Genomic DNA, 18,244 nt, shown 5'->3' with positions numbered 1-18,244 from the left:
CCATGCTTTAAGTTAAAAGGTTTAGTTTGTTTGTGTTTAAATATTTGTTAGTTAAATCTACTTGATAATATTTTTTTTGTGGTTAATTTCAATATTAAATTTAAATCTACAAATTTCATAATTATTTATTATCTTACATTTAGATGGAAGCTAAATCACCTAGTCTCAATCTTCTAAATATAAAAGAAGTTTAATTTACATTAGAAATATCAGTTCAGGAATAATAAAAGTTTAAAGTTCATTAAAAATATCAATTCTGGAATTCTTTAGAAATTTTAATTCTTTAATTTACAAATATCTGTTATGGAATAATAAAGTTTAAAATTTCATTAGAAATATCAATTTTGAAATAATAAAAGTTAAAGTTGATTAGAAATTTTAATTCTTTAATATGTAGTATTTGATACTTATGGTCAACAATTTTAATTTTCTTTTATTCCAAATTGAATGGGGGTGGTTCTCCTTGCAACTAGAGGAATATCATAAGTTCAAAATATTACCTTCATCATTCATTGCTAGACTAAGTCATACATCATGGATCCTTATAATTTACAACATCAAGTAAGTTTCTTATTTTATGCCGTATATGTTACATTTTAATTGTGAAAAATAAATATAATTTAGTAAAGAGGGAACTAGAAGAATTAAAATTATATCTAGATAATTGTCTATTTATTTTTTATTCAATCAATCTATTTTTGAAGTAATATAATAATGAGTTGGTATATTTTGGCTCATTTGACCTCTTCTCGTTGATCATAATTAATTTTTATTTATTTATATATATTAATTAAATATTAATATATTTTTTCTTTTATTCGTTTTATTAATTAAATCAGTTAAATTTATTTTAATCATAAATTTATTATTATTTTGATATTAGTTTTTCTTTTTTCTTTTATCCTTCTATTTATTAGTTTTTATTTTCATAATTTTTAAATTCTTATTTTTTAAATTTTTTAATAATTTATTTATTAATTTTATATTTTACTGTAATATATTTTTAAATGATTTCTTTTTTTTTTAAATTTAATATTAACAAAAATATAATTAATAAATTTTTATTCATGACTTTTTTGTTATTTGATAAATGAGTTGTTATTATTATTTAATTCTTAATTCTTAATTAATTTATTTTTGTATTGAAAAAATTTTATTGTTCAAAGATTAAGTAATTGTTATATTCAATCATTGAGACTAAACAATTTTAAAATAATTAATAATGAATACTCATATATATATATATACATAATAAAATAAAATAATTAATAATAAATAATATTTTTTAATGAAAAAGATAAAATAGAGAATTTCTTAATTAATAAAAAAGAAAGAGAGAATATATTAATATTTAATTAATAAATATATAAATTAAAAAATAATAATTAATTATAATTTATTAAAAGAGACTAAATGAACCAATTTTTAATAGAACGTATGTTTAAATGACATTTTATTAGTACATTCGTCTAAATGAGCTAATTATACAAGGAGATACGTCGGGAAATTTGATGAAATGGCCCCCATAACAGGGGAAATTCCAAAAAGGGCCCCCGCCTACTAATGTTGGCAAAAAGGGCCCTTTTGTCCTGCGAAATGTCAGAAATACCCCTTCGGCGCCAGTTTTTACGCTCATAGACGCGAATTACCAATCACGCGATTTAATCTAAATCGCGTGAGTTCATCACCGCGATTTAGATGAAACGCGTGATTGGTAATTCGCGTTTTTAAATGTACGTGAATTACCATCCACGCGTTTCATCTAAATCGCGGTGATGAACTCACGCGATTTAGATTAAATCGCGTGCATGGTAAATCACGTCTTTAGTCTTATATATAATTTTCCGGCCCTAATTTAAAACAAAACCTCCCCGATTCTCCCTCCCACTCCGACTGCGGCCGACTTTCCATTCCCACATCCATCAAGATCATCGTTCCTCAACATCAGCGTTCCTCAACATCATTGTTCCTCAACATCATCGTTCCTCAACATCATCGGGATCCTTCCAACATCATCGTTCTTCAACATCATCAGGTCAGTTTAGGGCTTAAGGTTTAGACTTAGGTTTTGATGTATATTTACCGTTTATATTCATGGATATGGATGTATTTAGGTTTAGGTTTTGGTTTTGATGTATTTTATGCCGTTTCCTATATATATTGATGTATTTAGGTTTAGGGTTAGGGTTTGATGTATATTATACCGTTTATATTCATGAATATTGGTGTATTTAGGGTTAAAGGTTTGGTTTTAATGTATATTATGCCGTTTCCTATGTATATCGAAGTATTTGGGTTTAGGGTTAGGTTTCAATGTATATTATACCGTTTATATTCATGGATATTGGTGTATTTAGGGTTAAAGGTTTGGTTTTGATGTATATTATGCCGTTTCCTATGTATATCGAAGTATTTGGGTTTAGGGTTAGGTTTAAATGTATATTATACCGTTTATATTCATGGATATTGGTGTATTTAGGTTAAAGGTTTGGTTTTGATGTATATTATGCCGTTTCCTATGTATATCGAAGTATTTGGGTTTAGGGTTAGGTTTCAATGTATATTATACCGTTTATATGGATGTATTTAGGTTTAGGGTTTGGTTTTGATGTATATTATGCCGTTTATAATGGATATTGATGTATTTAGGTTTAGGGTTAGGTTTCGATGTATATTTTGCCATTTATATTGATAGATATTATAGTATTTATGTTTAGGGTTAGGTTTCGATGCATATTCTGCCATTTATATTCATGGATATTGTTGTATTTAGGGTTCCAGGTTTGGTTTTGATGTATATTATGCCGTTTCATATATACTGATTGATTGTTGGTTTTCCTATATATACTGATTGATTGTTGATTTTCAATTACATGAATATTGTATGGTTAGCTATTGATGTATATTCTGATGTTTATAATGATGGATATTGTAGTATTTAGATCAGGAGCTGCCGTTGTGGATTCTCAGTTCGTTCAACAAAATGGTATGTAATAAAATGGTTGTTAATAAAATGGTTTTCTCAGTTCGTTCAACTCCTTTTTTTTATAATATGCAGGCAACAAACACTGTTATGACCTTATGTCCCAATCAATTATCACCTGAAAATAATGTATGTTCTATTCTCTCTACTATGTCCATATTAACTAGTTTTGTATGTAATAACCATTATATTATTGTTTTACACAGTTGTTGATAGTTGAATTTGCTCGCACTTTTGGTGCAAGGGTGTCTCCGAAGTGGAGAGAAGATGTAACCCATGTTATTGCTTACACTGATCCCAATGGTGCATGCGGCCGAACTCAAAAAGTATTGAAGGCAATTCTGAACGGGAAATGGGTCCTTACTATTGATTGTGAGTCTCTGTTAACACGATTATTTTCATACATATGTCTGTTAAATTAATTTAAAAATTGTTTTGTTTAGGGATAAAATCATCATTGAAAACCCAAAACTGTGTTGATGAGGAACCTTATGAGGTTAAACATGATAATCATGGAGCCCAAGGTGGTCCTAGAAAAGGCAGACTTCTGTTGTTGAATAATGTGAGTTTGGTCTTATTCCTCCTATCTGTACTTTTTTCTTATTTTGCATGATAACTGAAATTATCTTTTTTGTTGGTTTTTCAGCGTTCGAAACTGTTCGACGGTTACCTTTTTATATTTATAGGGAATTTCAACACACTTTACAAACAGGATCTCATTGAGTTAATAGTTGCTGGAGGTGGTAGTATTAAAGAATCGGATAATCCAGATTATCCATTTGCTGAGCCAAGGGATGCGAAAACTATAATAGTATATTTCGAGATAGACAGCAGGTATCGACCAATTGAAAAAGATTTTGATGTTCTCCCCGACAATTGGCTTTTTGAGACAGCGGCTGCTATGTCATGCATATTGGATGAACATGTTGTTCCTCATACAAAGTTGCTTCAATCTGTTGCTGCTTGTGATTTGCAGCATTTGCTTACTTAATTTGGAGTTGTTTAGACTTATTGTTCTTCTATTTATGGGTTATTTATGATATTTATGGTTTATAACAATACTTAATTTGGATATTTATGATTCATGGTGGTTTATATTACTGAATATTCTTCTATTTATGGTTTATTACTTATGTTAAAAATATCATAACTTATCCTCATAACTCACGCGTATTGTGTATAATCAAACAACAAGTAACAAGGAACAATGTTGTTATTCGCCACATAACTCAAACAACAAGGAACAATGTTGTTATTCACGCATATTCGCCACATAACTCAAACAACAAGGAACAAGGAACAATGTTGCTATTCACGTGTTTCATCTAAAACGCGTGAATAAACTCACGCGATTTAGATGAAACGCGTGAATGCATTTCACGTTAAAACGCGTGAGTTTATTCACGCGTTTTAGATGAAACACGTGAATAACAATTCACGTCTTTCATCGTATATATTATTTTTGTGCCCTAATTTATAACAAAACCACGAATCCTTAATTTCCCCTTCTCTCTTCTCTCGCTTTCGCCACTCCGACTCGACCCCCCCCTGAAGAACTCGACCACGAGCAGCAGCAGCGAGCGACTACGACGACACCACGATACCCTGAAGAACTCGACCACGAGCAGCAACAGCTTACCCACTACTCTTCGTTCTCAAAATGGGTATGTTTATTTAATATTTAAAATGCTATTCAAATAAAGTAAGGGTAATTTGTGGATGATTGAAATGATTTGATTCATGATGGGATAAGGTGTTATTTTGATTAAATCTAAATAACCCTTCCTCAAACGAGGCCTTGATTTGGGTATTAGCTTTGTTTTAGTTCTTAGAAAGTCTTATTGAGTTATTTCCGTTTTCTGTATGTTAAGCTTCCTCTCCACTATCTTGTTCTGAAAGAGAATCAATACTATCTTGTTATTCTAGTATTAAGGTTTAGGGTTTGCATGCTGGCATAGTGTAGCTGATTTCACTCAATACTATCTTGTTATTCTAGTATTGAGGTAGAGTTTACTGGTATGTTTCGTGGAGATACAATGTTCCAAGAATTAACCACAAGTTTGCTTCAATGGACCTATTGGATAGGGAGCTCTTATCCCATTAGATTCATTGAAGCAAACTTATGGTAAAAAGTTGCGGCATTGGATTTCCTGAAACTCTACGAGCAAACTCTCCTCGGTTATTGTAATGTTGTTGAACTTTTTTCAATTCTTGTGATGTTGTTGAACTGTTTTCAATTCTTGTGATGTTGTTGAACTGTTTTCAATTGCAGCTCAAGTACCTGTACTTCTTTACTTTGATGGAGAGTGGAAAACTACTGATGATCTTACTCATTTTTCTGCAAAGTCAAACAGCGGTATGATTGTTCCCCAAAATTCTACTTATTCCCAATTAGTTGATCAAATTTATTCTGCTACCGATGTTGACAAATCTAGATATGATTTATTGCTTCAAGCCAAGTATAATGCTCTTGGCATGATTGCCAAATTTTCTTATATAACTAATATAAAAAAAGATGTGGATGTGGAGTTCTTTTTACATGAAGCAGTTTCAGTCCACAACCGCACTCCATTGTGTGTATCCTTAGTAGAGAAGTCACTACCAACTCAAGAAAGTGTAGCGGTTCCAGAAATTGATGACCCCGACGTCTTCCCGATGCAGCGTGAGGTTTTCTTTGAAAATGACATTGAAGATGAACATTTGCGTCTGAATGTGGGGGATGATGCTGATGATGATTGGGTTCCTATTACCCAACCTAGTAGTTCTGATTGGGTTCCTAGTACCAATCCAAATCCAAGCGGTTCTTGGGTTCCTAGTACACAACAAAACAATGTTGTTGTTCGTACTCAACCAAGCTGTAGTGAATGGGTTGCTAGTAACATACCAAGTAGTGAAAATCCTATACATGAGGCAGTAAGTACCGAAATTGGATTGGAAATCAGTTCTTTGTTTGAGAATAAAAAAGAACTTCAGCTGAGGTTATATAAATATGCCATGACTAATCATTTTGAATTCAAAGTGGTGAAGTCAAAAAAAGAACTTTGGGTTGTGAAATGTTTGGATAAGAATTGCAAGTGGAGACTGCGTGCTGTCTATAAATTCCTCGGAAATGTTTGAGATTCGTAAATTCGTAAAAGATCATACCTGTTCAATTGTGACGAGGCAAGAGAATCAAAGGCCAGCAACAGCATGGGTGTTTGGGGAATGCATGAAGAGCAAGTACATGGACCATCACCATGACCACATGCCCAAGAAAATAATGGAAGACATACAGACTACTTATGGAATAAAGTTGTCTTATAATAAGTTTTGGCGGTCTAGAGAAAAGGCCCTAATGGCGGTGCGAGGAACTGTAGAAGATTCTTACGGTAAATTGCCATCATACCTGTACATGTTGGAGAAGAACAATCCGGGTACCATAACAGACATCCAGACGGATGAGCACGGTCATTTCAGGTATATGTTCATGTCCTTAGGCTACTCAATTAGGGGTTTCAAAAACTGTTGTCGTCCAGTATTGTGCGTCGATGCCAGTTTTCTTAAGCACAAGGTTGGAGGTCAGCTATTGGTGGCGATAGCATTAGATGCGAATGAACAACTCTATCCTGTTGCATTCGGCGTTGTTGATTCTGAAAATAACAACTCCTGGACTTATTTCATGCAAAAACTTAGAGATGCAATTGGATTGGTTGATGATCTCGTGTTTGTATCTAATAGACACCCAAGCATAGCCAATGCCTTGTGTGCTGTTTTTCCAGAAGCTGACCACGGTGCGTGCACATATCACATCAAGATGAATATTATGGCCAAATTCAAAACCGATCACTGCCACGCCGAGTTTGGTTTGACTTCTCAAGCATACACAATCTTGAAGTTTAATCAGCATTTTGACAAGATCAATGCTAAGGACCCTCGTATTGTTATGTATTTGGCATATATTGGGTTTGAGAGATGGAGTCGTGCATTTTTTCCGGGTAAACGATACAATCAAATGACAAGCAATTACGCTGAGAGCTTCAATAGTCAAAGTAGGGAAGCTAGAAAGTATCCCATATCAATCTTAGCTGATTATTTAAGATTCACATTACAAGATTGGTTTAACAGTCGAAGAGAAAAAGCTTCCAATCACAATGAACGTTTATCTTCTTATTATGAAAAGTTCTTACGTGATCAAGCTGAGAAGGCTAGATTATATAACGTTCATCCACTTAACCGTTTCGAGTTTTATGTCCATGACGGTGAATCTGATTATAAAGTTGACTTGAGAGGAATGAGTTGTAGTTGTAGGGTATTTGATGTATTTGGTCTTCCTTGCACTCATGCCCTGGCTGCTTCCCGTACCCATAGATTGGATGCCTATGAGTTCTGCTCAAGGTTTAGGTTTACTTTACTTTATTTGCTATTGAATTTATCTAACTAACTTTATTTCTCACTCATGTTCAATTGTTATCTTTCAGGTATTACTCAAGTGAAATGTGGATCAATGCTTATGCGGAAACAATATATCCAGTTTGTCATGATGAGTATTGGGATATTCCAGAACATATCAAGCAACGAGTGTGCCTTAAACCACCTGTTAAGGTTAAGAAAGGGCGACCTCAAACAAAGCGTATGTCATCCCAAGGTGAAATTCGTAAGGTGCCGAGAAGATGTAGCTCATGTGGTGGTCAGGGTCACAACAGGGCAACATGCAAATCAGTAATGCCTGCACCCTCTACTGCAAGAGCTGCAAGAGCATCATCATCTCATCCGCCATCATCTCAGCCACAAACATGAATATTGTCTGTGCAATTTTGAATATTGTATACTGATTATTGTTGTTGGTTTTTGAATATTGTATGCTGATTGATTGTTGTTGGTTTTCGAATATTGTATGCTGATTGAAAGTTGTATACAGATTGTATAATACATCCAGGTTGGCCATACAGTGAGTGACTCAAGCATATATATTGCACAATGCAAATTCACGTGTATTGTAATATAATTCACGTGTATTGTAATATAATTCACGTGAGTCATATTGTAATAAAATTCACGTGTATTGTAATATAATTCACGTGAGTCATATTGTAATACGCGTGAGTTATGAATCACGCGTATTACAATACACGTGAATTATATTACAATACACGTGAATTTTATTACAATACACGTGAATTTTATGATACCTATTACAACATTCATGTTACAACCACGTGAATTATATTACAATACACGTGAATTTTATGATACCTATTACAACATTCATGTTACAACCACGTGAATTATATTACAATACACGTGTATTTTATGATACCTATTACAACATTCATGTTACAACCACGTGAATTATATTACAATACACGTGTATTTTATGATACCTATAACAACATTCATGTTACAACCACGTGAATTATATTACAATACACGTGAATGATGATGATAAACAATTACAATAATTCAGTGTTTACAAAACATGTTACATCAATAATTCAGTGTTTACAAAACAATATACAACAATAATTCAGTGTTTACAACTTCATGGCTCTAAAATCTGGTGGTACAACCTGACTGCCCACTTTTCTCTATATAATTGCATATTCTTTGATATGCAATTTTCTAGACCAAGTTTAGCAGTCAGGTACTCTAAATACATTAATACAAAAACGCCACAGTCCCCACTCCATTCTGCTTTTGGTACTTCAGGGTGTGGAATTCTCTGAAATCTAAATGTTTCATTTATCATGTTAGGATACCTGGCCATTTCAAGTTCAGACATTGCTTTATGAAGGAAGGGCGGCAACATCTCACAAATGGCTTTCATGTATTTTCCTAATTCTTCATCATTGAAAATTGTCTGATCGCAATCATAAACATCAATTCTCCATTCTTGCAATCGAATAACACACAGTACCCAGTGTAGGTTGTTGAGGTTGAGGGGGAAGTAAATAACATCAACACTGCTCCAACCGGGCATATGTTTATCTTCTCTACCCCAGTAGTAGTGGTAAATGACTTGATCGAAAGTATGGCCATGTGGTTTTTCTGGATCAACCGAGTCAGCAACAAAATCGTCATAGTATGAAGTAATCAAAGGGCCAAACTGGCAATCTAAGATGGTGAAATCCGCCGGGTACGACTTAGGGTAGGCGAATTCTCTTGCTCTTAGCAGACAAATTGCTGCATTCATCTCCACATCAGTTAGCCACTTATTTAACCTCAGAATTGTAGTGAAGAACTTAAGGTCTCCAGTGCCATCAGAGAGTTGAGTCTCTTTAAATCTAGCCCCTTTCGCAAATTCTTTCTTGAACTCTTTCCTCAGTTGCTCATTACAAGTTGCTCATTACAAGTCGACATAGGATCGACAACAATCGTCTTCTTTCTTGGACGAGGGACGATGTAGGGACTAAGTACAGCTTTCGACGCCGTCCTCTTTCTCTTAAATAGGATGTGGGATGCATCTTCCAGTACCACCACATCCTCATCTATCCGCTTGTCCTCCTTCTTCTCTTCCTTCTTCTGCACAACGAAATGATCGTCCACCTTCTTTTGCACCACCCTCCTACCCCTCTGCACCACCTTCCTACCCCTCTGCACCCCCTTCCTACCCCTCTGCACCCCCTTCCTACCCCTCTGCACAACGAAATCATCGTCCACCTACAAAGAAATCATTGAATTAGGCAACAAAAGTCTTCAATTAGTCCAAATTCAAGAATTGCATACCTCATCTTCATTATCCTCCACCTTCTCTTCCACATTCTCTTCCACCTTCTCTTCAACCTTCTCTTCAACCTCCTCTTCCACCTCCTCTTTCACCTTCTCTTCAACCTTCTCTTCAACATCATCTTAATTATCTTCCACCTGCTTCTCCACCTGCTTCTCCACCTGCTCCTCCATCTGCTCCTCCACCTGCTCCTCCACCTTCTCCTCCAAATTCCCAACATTCTCCATTTCCAACAAAGTCCCATCCTACAAAAACCAGAAAAGCCCTTCAATTAGTCCAAATGCAAGAAATAGGCAAAGTGCGCGAATTGCAAGAAATGCATACCTCGATATTCAATTCACCATCTTGAACTGTCTTCTCCATTTCCAACAAAGGCCCATCCTAAAAAAACCAGAAAAGCCCTTCAATTAGTCCAAATGCAAGAAATAGGCAAAGTGCGCGAATTGCACCAAATGCAAGAAATGCATACCTCGATATTGTTTTCACCATCTTGAACTGTCTTCTCCATTTCCAACAACGGCCCATCCTACAAAAACCAGAAAAGCCCTTCAATTAGTCCAAATGCAAGAAATAGGAAAAGTGCGCGAATTGCACCAAATGCAAGAAATGCATACCTCAGTATTGTTTTCCCCATCTTCAACTGTCTTCTCCATCGCCAACAACGGCCCATCCTACAAAAACCAGAAAAGCCCTTCAATTAGTCAAAATGCAAGAAATAGGCAAAGTGCGCGAATTGCACCAAATGCAAGAAATGCATACCTCAGTATTGTTTTCACCATCTTGAACTGTCTTCTCCATCTCCAACAACGGCCCATCCTACAAAAACCAGAAAAGCCCTTCAATTAGTCCAAATGCAAGAAATAGGCAAAGTGCGCGAATTGCACCAAATGCAAGAAATGCATACCTCGAAATTTTTTTCCCAATCTTCAACTGTCTGCTCTTCATTTTCATTGTCCTCCCCAACAGTGTTTTTCTCCAAGAGCCCAACAATGTCTTTCTCCTGTCCATCCTACAATAAACAGAAAAGACCTTCAATTAGTCCAAATGCAAGAATTAGGAAAAGTGCGCGAATTGCACCAAATGCAAGAAATGCATACCTCAGTATTTTTAACACCATCTTCAACTGTCTTCTCTTCATTTTCATTATCCTCCCCAACATTGTTTTTCTCCACAAGCCCAACATTGTCTTCCTCCTGTCCATCCTACAATAAACAGAAAAGCCTTCAATTAGTCGAAATGCAAGAAATGCACCAATTATCCAAATGCAAGGAAATGCAAGAAATACATACCTCAACTTCATTATCCTCCACAAGCCCAACATTGTCTTTCTCCAAAATCAGCACATCATTGTCTCCCTCCTGTCCATCCAACAATAAACAGAAAAGCCTTCAAATTAGTCGAAATGCAAGAAATGCACCAATTATCCAAATGCAAGGAAATGCAAGAAATACATACCTCAACTTCATTCTCCTCTACAAGCCCAACATTGTCTTTCTCCAAAATCAGCACATAATTGTCTCCCTCCTGTCCATCCAACAATAAACAGAAAAGCCTTCAAATTAGTTGAAATGCAAGAAATGCACCAATTATCCAAATGCAAGGAATGCAAGAAATACATACCTCAACTTCATTCTCCTCCACAAGCCCAACATTGTCTTTCTCCAAAATCAGCACATCATTGTCTCCCTTCCCATCCTACAAAAAAGAAAAAATCATTTAATTAGACCAAATGCAAGAAATGCCAAATGCACGAAATTTATCATCATTCAAACTCATACCTCAGTGTTCACCTCAAAATCCCCCTCGTCCTTTTCTTCATCATTCTCCTTCTTTTTCTCCCCTTGCTGTAGTTGCTTTAACATCTGTTTAATGAGAATTATTTCATCTCTCATTTCGGTTTTGATGAGACTTATTTCATTTCTCATTTCAGTTTTGAAGAGAGTTATTTCGTTTCTCATTACAATTTTGAATTCATTTAGCTCCTTCGAAAGTTCATCCAATCTACATCTATCGTGGGGAGTTGTTGCTGTTGGAGTTGGGGCAGAGGATTCTTCGTCTTCGTCTTCGTCTTCGTCTTTTCTACTCGTGGCGCTCTCGACTGGATAAGAGCTGCTGGTGCTGGTGCTGGGGGTAGGGTTGCGGGTTCTTCTTCTTGTGGAAGGTTTGGCTTTGGATGGAGTAATTTGTCTTTTCTTCCTCATGACAGTTTTTTTATGAGGAACTCCATCGTCAATATCTCCAAATTTCCTCTTTCTGCAGTCAAGATCAATAAAGACATCATAAACATTACCTCCCATATCTTCAAAGTCATCCCCAACATATAAGATCTTCTCTTCTTCAGACAATTCCATTTTCTTAACAATCGTGCCTTGCAGGGCAGTGTGAAGATCAGAGGCAGTGCTCTTCCTCTTTGATTTGTACTGTATTATCCTTGGGCAGACAGGCTCTTCTGTTTGAAGCGTCGTTTTAATTACAAGATTGGGGACAAACGTTTGGATCACCTCATAAGTCCACACTTGTAAGGCTAGTGCGAACCCATATACGGTATAAGAAACATCGACATCTTTGTCTTTGTCTTTGTCTTTGTTCTTCTTCTGCAGATATAAATTCCTGTAGCGATCAAGGTCTTTGGTCAAACCCTTCATGGTTGCTCTAAAGGCCACCTTTCCCCATGGGAAATTGAGGAAGGTGTCGATGTCATCGACCATGCTGAAGAGTTTCATATTTATTATCCTCCTCGGGTCAAGGGCAAAGAGATAATGGGAAACAAGGTATACCAGCCCCAATTTCCATGCATCTTCCCTATCAGAGCAGGACAGGAATTTTGAATGAAGGTCTCCTATTCTAATAAGTGGAATACGTTTAAAATATTTAAGAACCAAAGTTGGAGATTCTTCAACCTGGTTGAAAATTGTTTGCTCCGCAGGGAATCTCCCAAAATTGAGACCTGTAACCAATGAAAACTCCCTCATCCCGAAGCACAACTCTTCTCCATTCACAAGGAACTTCATCTCCATAGAATTTGAGCTGGACTTCCTGAGGAGCATGTGGTGTATAATCATTCCTGAGAAACGCAGTAACGGGTGCCCTTTGAATAAGAATCTGAATTGGGTTTCCTCTACCCTTTCAGTTAGATTCATCTTGGCAAACTTGGCAGCAATATTTCCCATATTGGTTTTCCAGGATACCCTCCCAGCAAACTCGGGTATTATAGTGGACTCCATCTACAAAACAAGGAAGAAGATGGGAATAAGCAAATCGAATTAACCAGTAAAGGTGCAGTAAATGTGCAGTAAAGGTGCAGTAAAGGTTCAGTAAAGGTGCAGTAATACATTAAGGTGCAGTAATGGACAGTTCTAAAGACATTAAGCATATGATGTGTCATTTCTTAGATCAACAACTCATCCTGTCTCATTGGCATTCTATTAAACGTAAAGCAGTAAAGCAGAATAAGAACAGACGAAAATTAAGCAGTAAAACAACAAAAGTTAAACCCTAAGCCTACACAGTCAAAGAAAACACAAAAATACCATTTCTTCACAAGAACATAACAAACACGGAAATGTCATTTCTTAAACGAGAAATGAATGAATAAGCGTGAAATGCATGCATGTAGAATAAGAACATTGATACAATACTCGTCATATACACACTAAAAGCATTTACACACATAAACGAAACCAGAACCAAACCCTAAACCCTAAATACATCAATATAAATCAATATGAACGGCATAATACACTTCTAAAACCTAACCCTAACACTTAAAGCCCTAAACTCACTGGAATATGTCGAATAGACGGCGGAAAAAGACGTTGATGTCGAATAGAGTGGAAAGTCGATGATGTTGGACGAGGAACGATGTTGAGGAACGATGATCATGATCTATGTTGAAGGGTATTTGGCAGTTGAGAAGACTGGTTTTGGAAGTCGGAGTGGGAGGGAGAATCGGGGAGGTTTTGTTTTAAATTAGGGCCGGAAAATTATATATAAGACTAAAGACGCGATTTACCATGCACGCGATTTAATCTAAATCGCGTGAGTTCATCACCGCGATTTAGATGAAACGCGTGGATGGTAATTCACGTACATTTAAAAACACGAATTACCAATCACGCGTTTCATCTAAATCGCGGTGATGAACTCACGCGATTTAGATTAAATCGCGTGATTGGTAATTCGCGTCTATGAGCGTAAAAACTGGCGCCGAAGGGGTATTTCTGACATTTCGCAGGGCAAAAGGGCCCTTTTTGCCAACATTAGTAGGCGGGGGCCCTTTTTGGAATTTCCCCTGTTATGGGGCCATTTCATCAAATTTCCCGATACGTCTAAGTGACCTTTTTTCCATTATAATTTTGTATTATTTTATTCTTGCGTTCTCCTTCCAACTTTAAATAATATAAGGGAAAGAGATCCTTATTTAATTCGTTCATGATATTGCCCATTCTTTACCCTGTTATTGTCCTCGGGCACTTTTGATTTCTCCAGATAAGGTTGTTGAGAATTTTAAAAAATAATAATATTTTTTTATTATAATCAATCGATATAAGATGGGTAAATACACCATTCATCCAAATCTAAAATAAGATATCAAATACAATAATAAAACAACACCAAATTTACGTGAAATATTTTTACTTTCAGGGTAAAAACCCACGGGATCAATCGTCAAATATCATTATATCAACAAGAAATGGATACATATACCTACAAAGAAACCAATTTCATTCAAACATAAACAAATTTAAATATAAGATAACAAGAAATTTTAATATAAATATAATATAGGCAAGGAAATTATTCTTTTTCATTCTCTTCTTCTTTCTCTATTTCTTTTTCTCTCTATATATTTTTTCTCTGTTTCTTCTTCACTATTTTTTACTTCTCCTAACCGAATGCTTACCAACAGTAATGGAAAGAATGGAAAAAATTACATTTTTAGGATTTGCTTATTTCATTAAGTGCCTAATTGGACTGAAACAAAATGCCTACAAAGAAATTAGAAAGTTATAAGATATTCAATTTTTTGGTGTTTCCATTTTTTTTTTGTCTTTCCATCTTCTATGTTCGTCTAGATATTTTTTTTTCTTCTAATATCTTAGATTTAAATGATATCCATTTTCTAAGCATTCTATTGTCCACTACTTTTTATTACTAGAAGGCCATAACTTAATCTTATGAAGGGACTTTTTTATTGTCAAAAGGACATAACTTAATCTTATGAAGTGATAGAACTATGAGGGAAATTTGAGGAAATGACCCTCTAGATGGGCCTAATTACGGATGGTGCGGGCCCATAATTTTAATAGCGCTGGTGACCCTTTTTTTTCTGACGAAAATGTCTCTATTGTGTCACGCATCCTCAGGTTGCGTGACGCAATTTTTTATTTTTTTATTTTTCAAATAATTTTAATTATGAAATTTTTTGGACGAAAATGCCCCAGTTGCGTTACACAATCGCGTCACGCAACCGCGAGACGAAAAAAAAAATGTAAAAAAAAAAAAATCGGTTGCGTCACGCAACTGGAGTTGCGTTACGCAAGAGTATAATTGTCATTAAAAAAAAGGGTCACCAGCGCTATTAAAATTATGGGCCCGCACCATCCGTAATTAAGCCCATCTGGAGGGTCATTTCCTCAAATTTCCCAATTATTAAGTTTTTAAGCTGGTCAAAGTTTATATGGTCTTGAGAAAACAATGAGAAAGAAATATTTATTTATCTTCATATTTTTTTTAAAAGGTTAACTTTTATTAAAAAGGTCTAAAAATGCGTTCAAACGTTACAAAAGAAATAAAATAAAACTATAAATAAGAAAACAACGCAAGAATTTTAAATGCCAATGAGATAAAAAAAAAATCTAAAAATGTTTACAAAACTAGTGGGCAGGTAATTGTATTTGTGTTTTACTAGTCCATATACTAACCCAAACAATACATGGGAGCCTAATATTATAATAAATATAATTGACTCCAATCAATTCTCTTCAAACAAACCACAATCTATTTTTTAGAAAGCTTTAAGCCAGGTGAGTAACTATACAATATTAGATCCCAAACTTAACAACAAAACACAATTTTAAGATTCACAAATTTATCTCTAATTGGGTATGTTTTTTGGAGAGTTCTTCAAGTAAATTAAGTGTATAAGCTTTGGAAACTTGGCAGAATTTGTCACAGTGATATCCGGAAGATTAGAAAGAACATGGTAAAAGGCTTATGACAAGTAGTCTTTAATATATTCACCCAGAATTAATTGAAAATTTGAAGTTCCTGGGAACCATTTGATATGTGAGCAGCCCCTTAGATGTGTTGTAATTTAAATTCTTATGAACAGCAATAAGAACTTGAAAGAATTGATGTTAAACGAATTTTACCGAAAATTCCAACTAAGAAATTGTTATGTAACTTTACTAAAGCTAATAAACTAACTGTAATTTTCTATGTGCCTCACCAAGAAATGGTTCAGTACTCATCTTACCAGCCTTTCCTATAAGTCCAAGGATATGTGATTTGAAGGAACTCATGTCCTCTATGATACACAATCCACAACTGCATAAGGAACATTATCAGTGAAAGCAAGTTTTCAGACCAACAACTCTCACTTACTTTTACCTTCTAGGCAAAGAAAATGGTTCATTTTGTGATGACAGTATGCACAAAGGGCAGGAATACTTGGTCAAATATTTTCAAATTTTGTCACCTAAAGTTTAGTTTTAGTACCTGATAATTGCAGTCTCTACATTGGGCCTTTGTCTCCCATTTCTTTTCCCTTTCCTTCTCGGTTTGAGAGTAAGAAAAGTAATTCAAAGAGTTGAGAGTCTGCATACACAACTTTACAAGTCAAATAAATTGATAAAGCCTTACAATTGTATCATATTTTCACTCAACTAGAAATCCTATAAACATTGTAAGGTAGAGTTACTCGAACCATTGGATTCCTATGTTATTGTTGGTCAAACCTATATTAAATCATTTATTGTATTTCCAATTGTTACGTGGAAATAAACCTTAAACCTCACCTTGAATCATTTCAGGCTTTCCCCAAAGTTTAACCATTGTGGAGGAATCGATTGGCGGCATCAAGCAATCCGACTACATGTTTATTAGTAAATGCAACAACAGTCTAGTTGACTTCAAATTCAAAGAACTTTTACATTAGAACTACTTTTCATTTCATTCCCATGTGAAAACGCAAAAACTGAACTTAAAATCAATACACTGAAGTTCCTTTGTAACAAACTCCGATTAATTCTTAGAGAACACAAATGAAACAACTCTTTACCTTGTTTCTTCTAAAAAAAAACGCAAAAACTGAACTTAAAATCAATACACTGAAGTTCCTTTGTAACAAACTCCGATTAATGCTTAGGAGAACACTAATGAAACAACCCTTTACCTTGTTATCTTCTCAAAGAAAACGCAAAAACTGAAGTTAAAATCAATACACTGAAGTTCCTTTGTAACAAACACCGATTAATTCTTAGGAGAACACAAATGAAACAACCCTTTACCTTGTTATCTTCTCAAAGAAAAAAAAACCTTTACGGCACCTGATGACAATAATCTGTCTCCATTTCTCTCTCTCCTCGAAAGCTTCCTCTCCATAGACCACCCAAATGAAGAACCAGCAGCAACGTCTTATAAAATGATGGGCCTGAACAGGAAATTACTTACTTACATACCTGGATGGGGTCATTGGACGATCAAGAAGGTCCATGTCCTAGGCTTGTGACTTTAATTGCACATAGAAAGGGTGCTTGTTTGAGATCAACCCATGTTGGTTGAATGTACGTCATAATTTGTTCCCGAGGGGCCTGCGTTCTCACGGCCTCTATTTATCTAAGTCTAAATGTTCCCATCATTAATTTTAAATTTATTAATTATATTTATTTATCAATATTTTTTTTTGTTATATATATATATATATATATATATATATATATATATTAGTTTTAGACGAAATTACTTTTTTCGCGTCACGCGCGAAGTGTTCGCGAAGTGGATTAGAGTTTTATATAAATACTCAATTTTTTTCATTTCGTTCATTTTCTTTCTCTCTCTTCTCTCTGCTCTTGTTCGACAGCGGCGACGAAGACTACGGTGACAACGATGATGGCTACGGCTAGGGCGACGTCGACGGAAAATATCAAAGATAAGAAAATCCTAACCCTGAATCGATGTTCATCATACAGATTTATGTTCTTATTTCCATGATCTTCATTTCAAATCCTAACCCTAAATTGATTTATGTTCATGTTTCCAGTATTTTCATTTGAAATCCCTCAATCAATTTATTTTCTTATTTCTATTATCTTTATTTCAAACGATTTATGTTGTTCTTAATCAAACCCTAACCCTAAATGATTTTAATTTGTTCTTATGGTTCATATTGCTTCATATTGGTTCATATTTTTGTTCATCTTATTGTTTTTATTTGTCGATGATGATATTTGCAGATTATATGGGTTCCGTTTCAAGGAAGATTCACCTCGCGTTTCTCTAAGTACCTCGCGTTTCGCTAAGTACTTCGTGTTTCGCTAAGGGTCAAGATGTTTTGT

General features: G+C 35.0%; 1 non-coding gene across 1 annotated transcript; it reads left to right on the top strand.

The window, feature by feature from the left end:
- Positions 1–17,360: 17,360 nt before the first annotated feature.
- LOC124917749 lies at positions 17,361–17,521 on the top strand. Its single transcript, XR_007097217.1, has one exon. It is a non-coding gene; the product is annotated as a U1 spliceosomal RNA (small nuclear RNA).
- Positions 17,522–18,244: the final 723 nt, after the last annotated feature.

This window comes from Impatiens glandulifera, unplaced genomic scaffold (assembly GCF_907164915.1).
Source record: "Impatiens glandulifera unplaced genomic scaffold, dImpGla2.1, whole genome shotgun sequence".
In the NCBI taxonomy this organism is placed as follows: domain Eukaryota; kingdom Viridiplantae; phylum Streptophyta; class Magnoliopsida; order Ericales; family Balsaminaceae; genus Impatiens; species Impatiens glandulifera.
The sequence above is the reverse complement of the archived record's forward strand: the minus strand, read 5'-3'. Positions and strand labels throughout refer to the sequence as shown.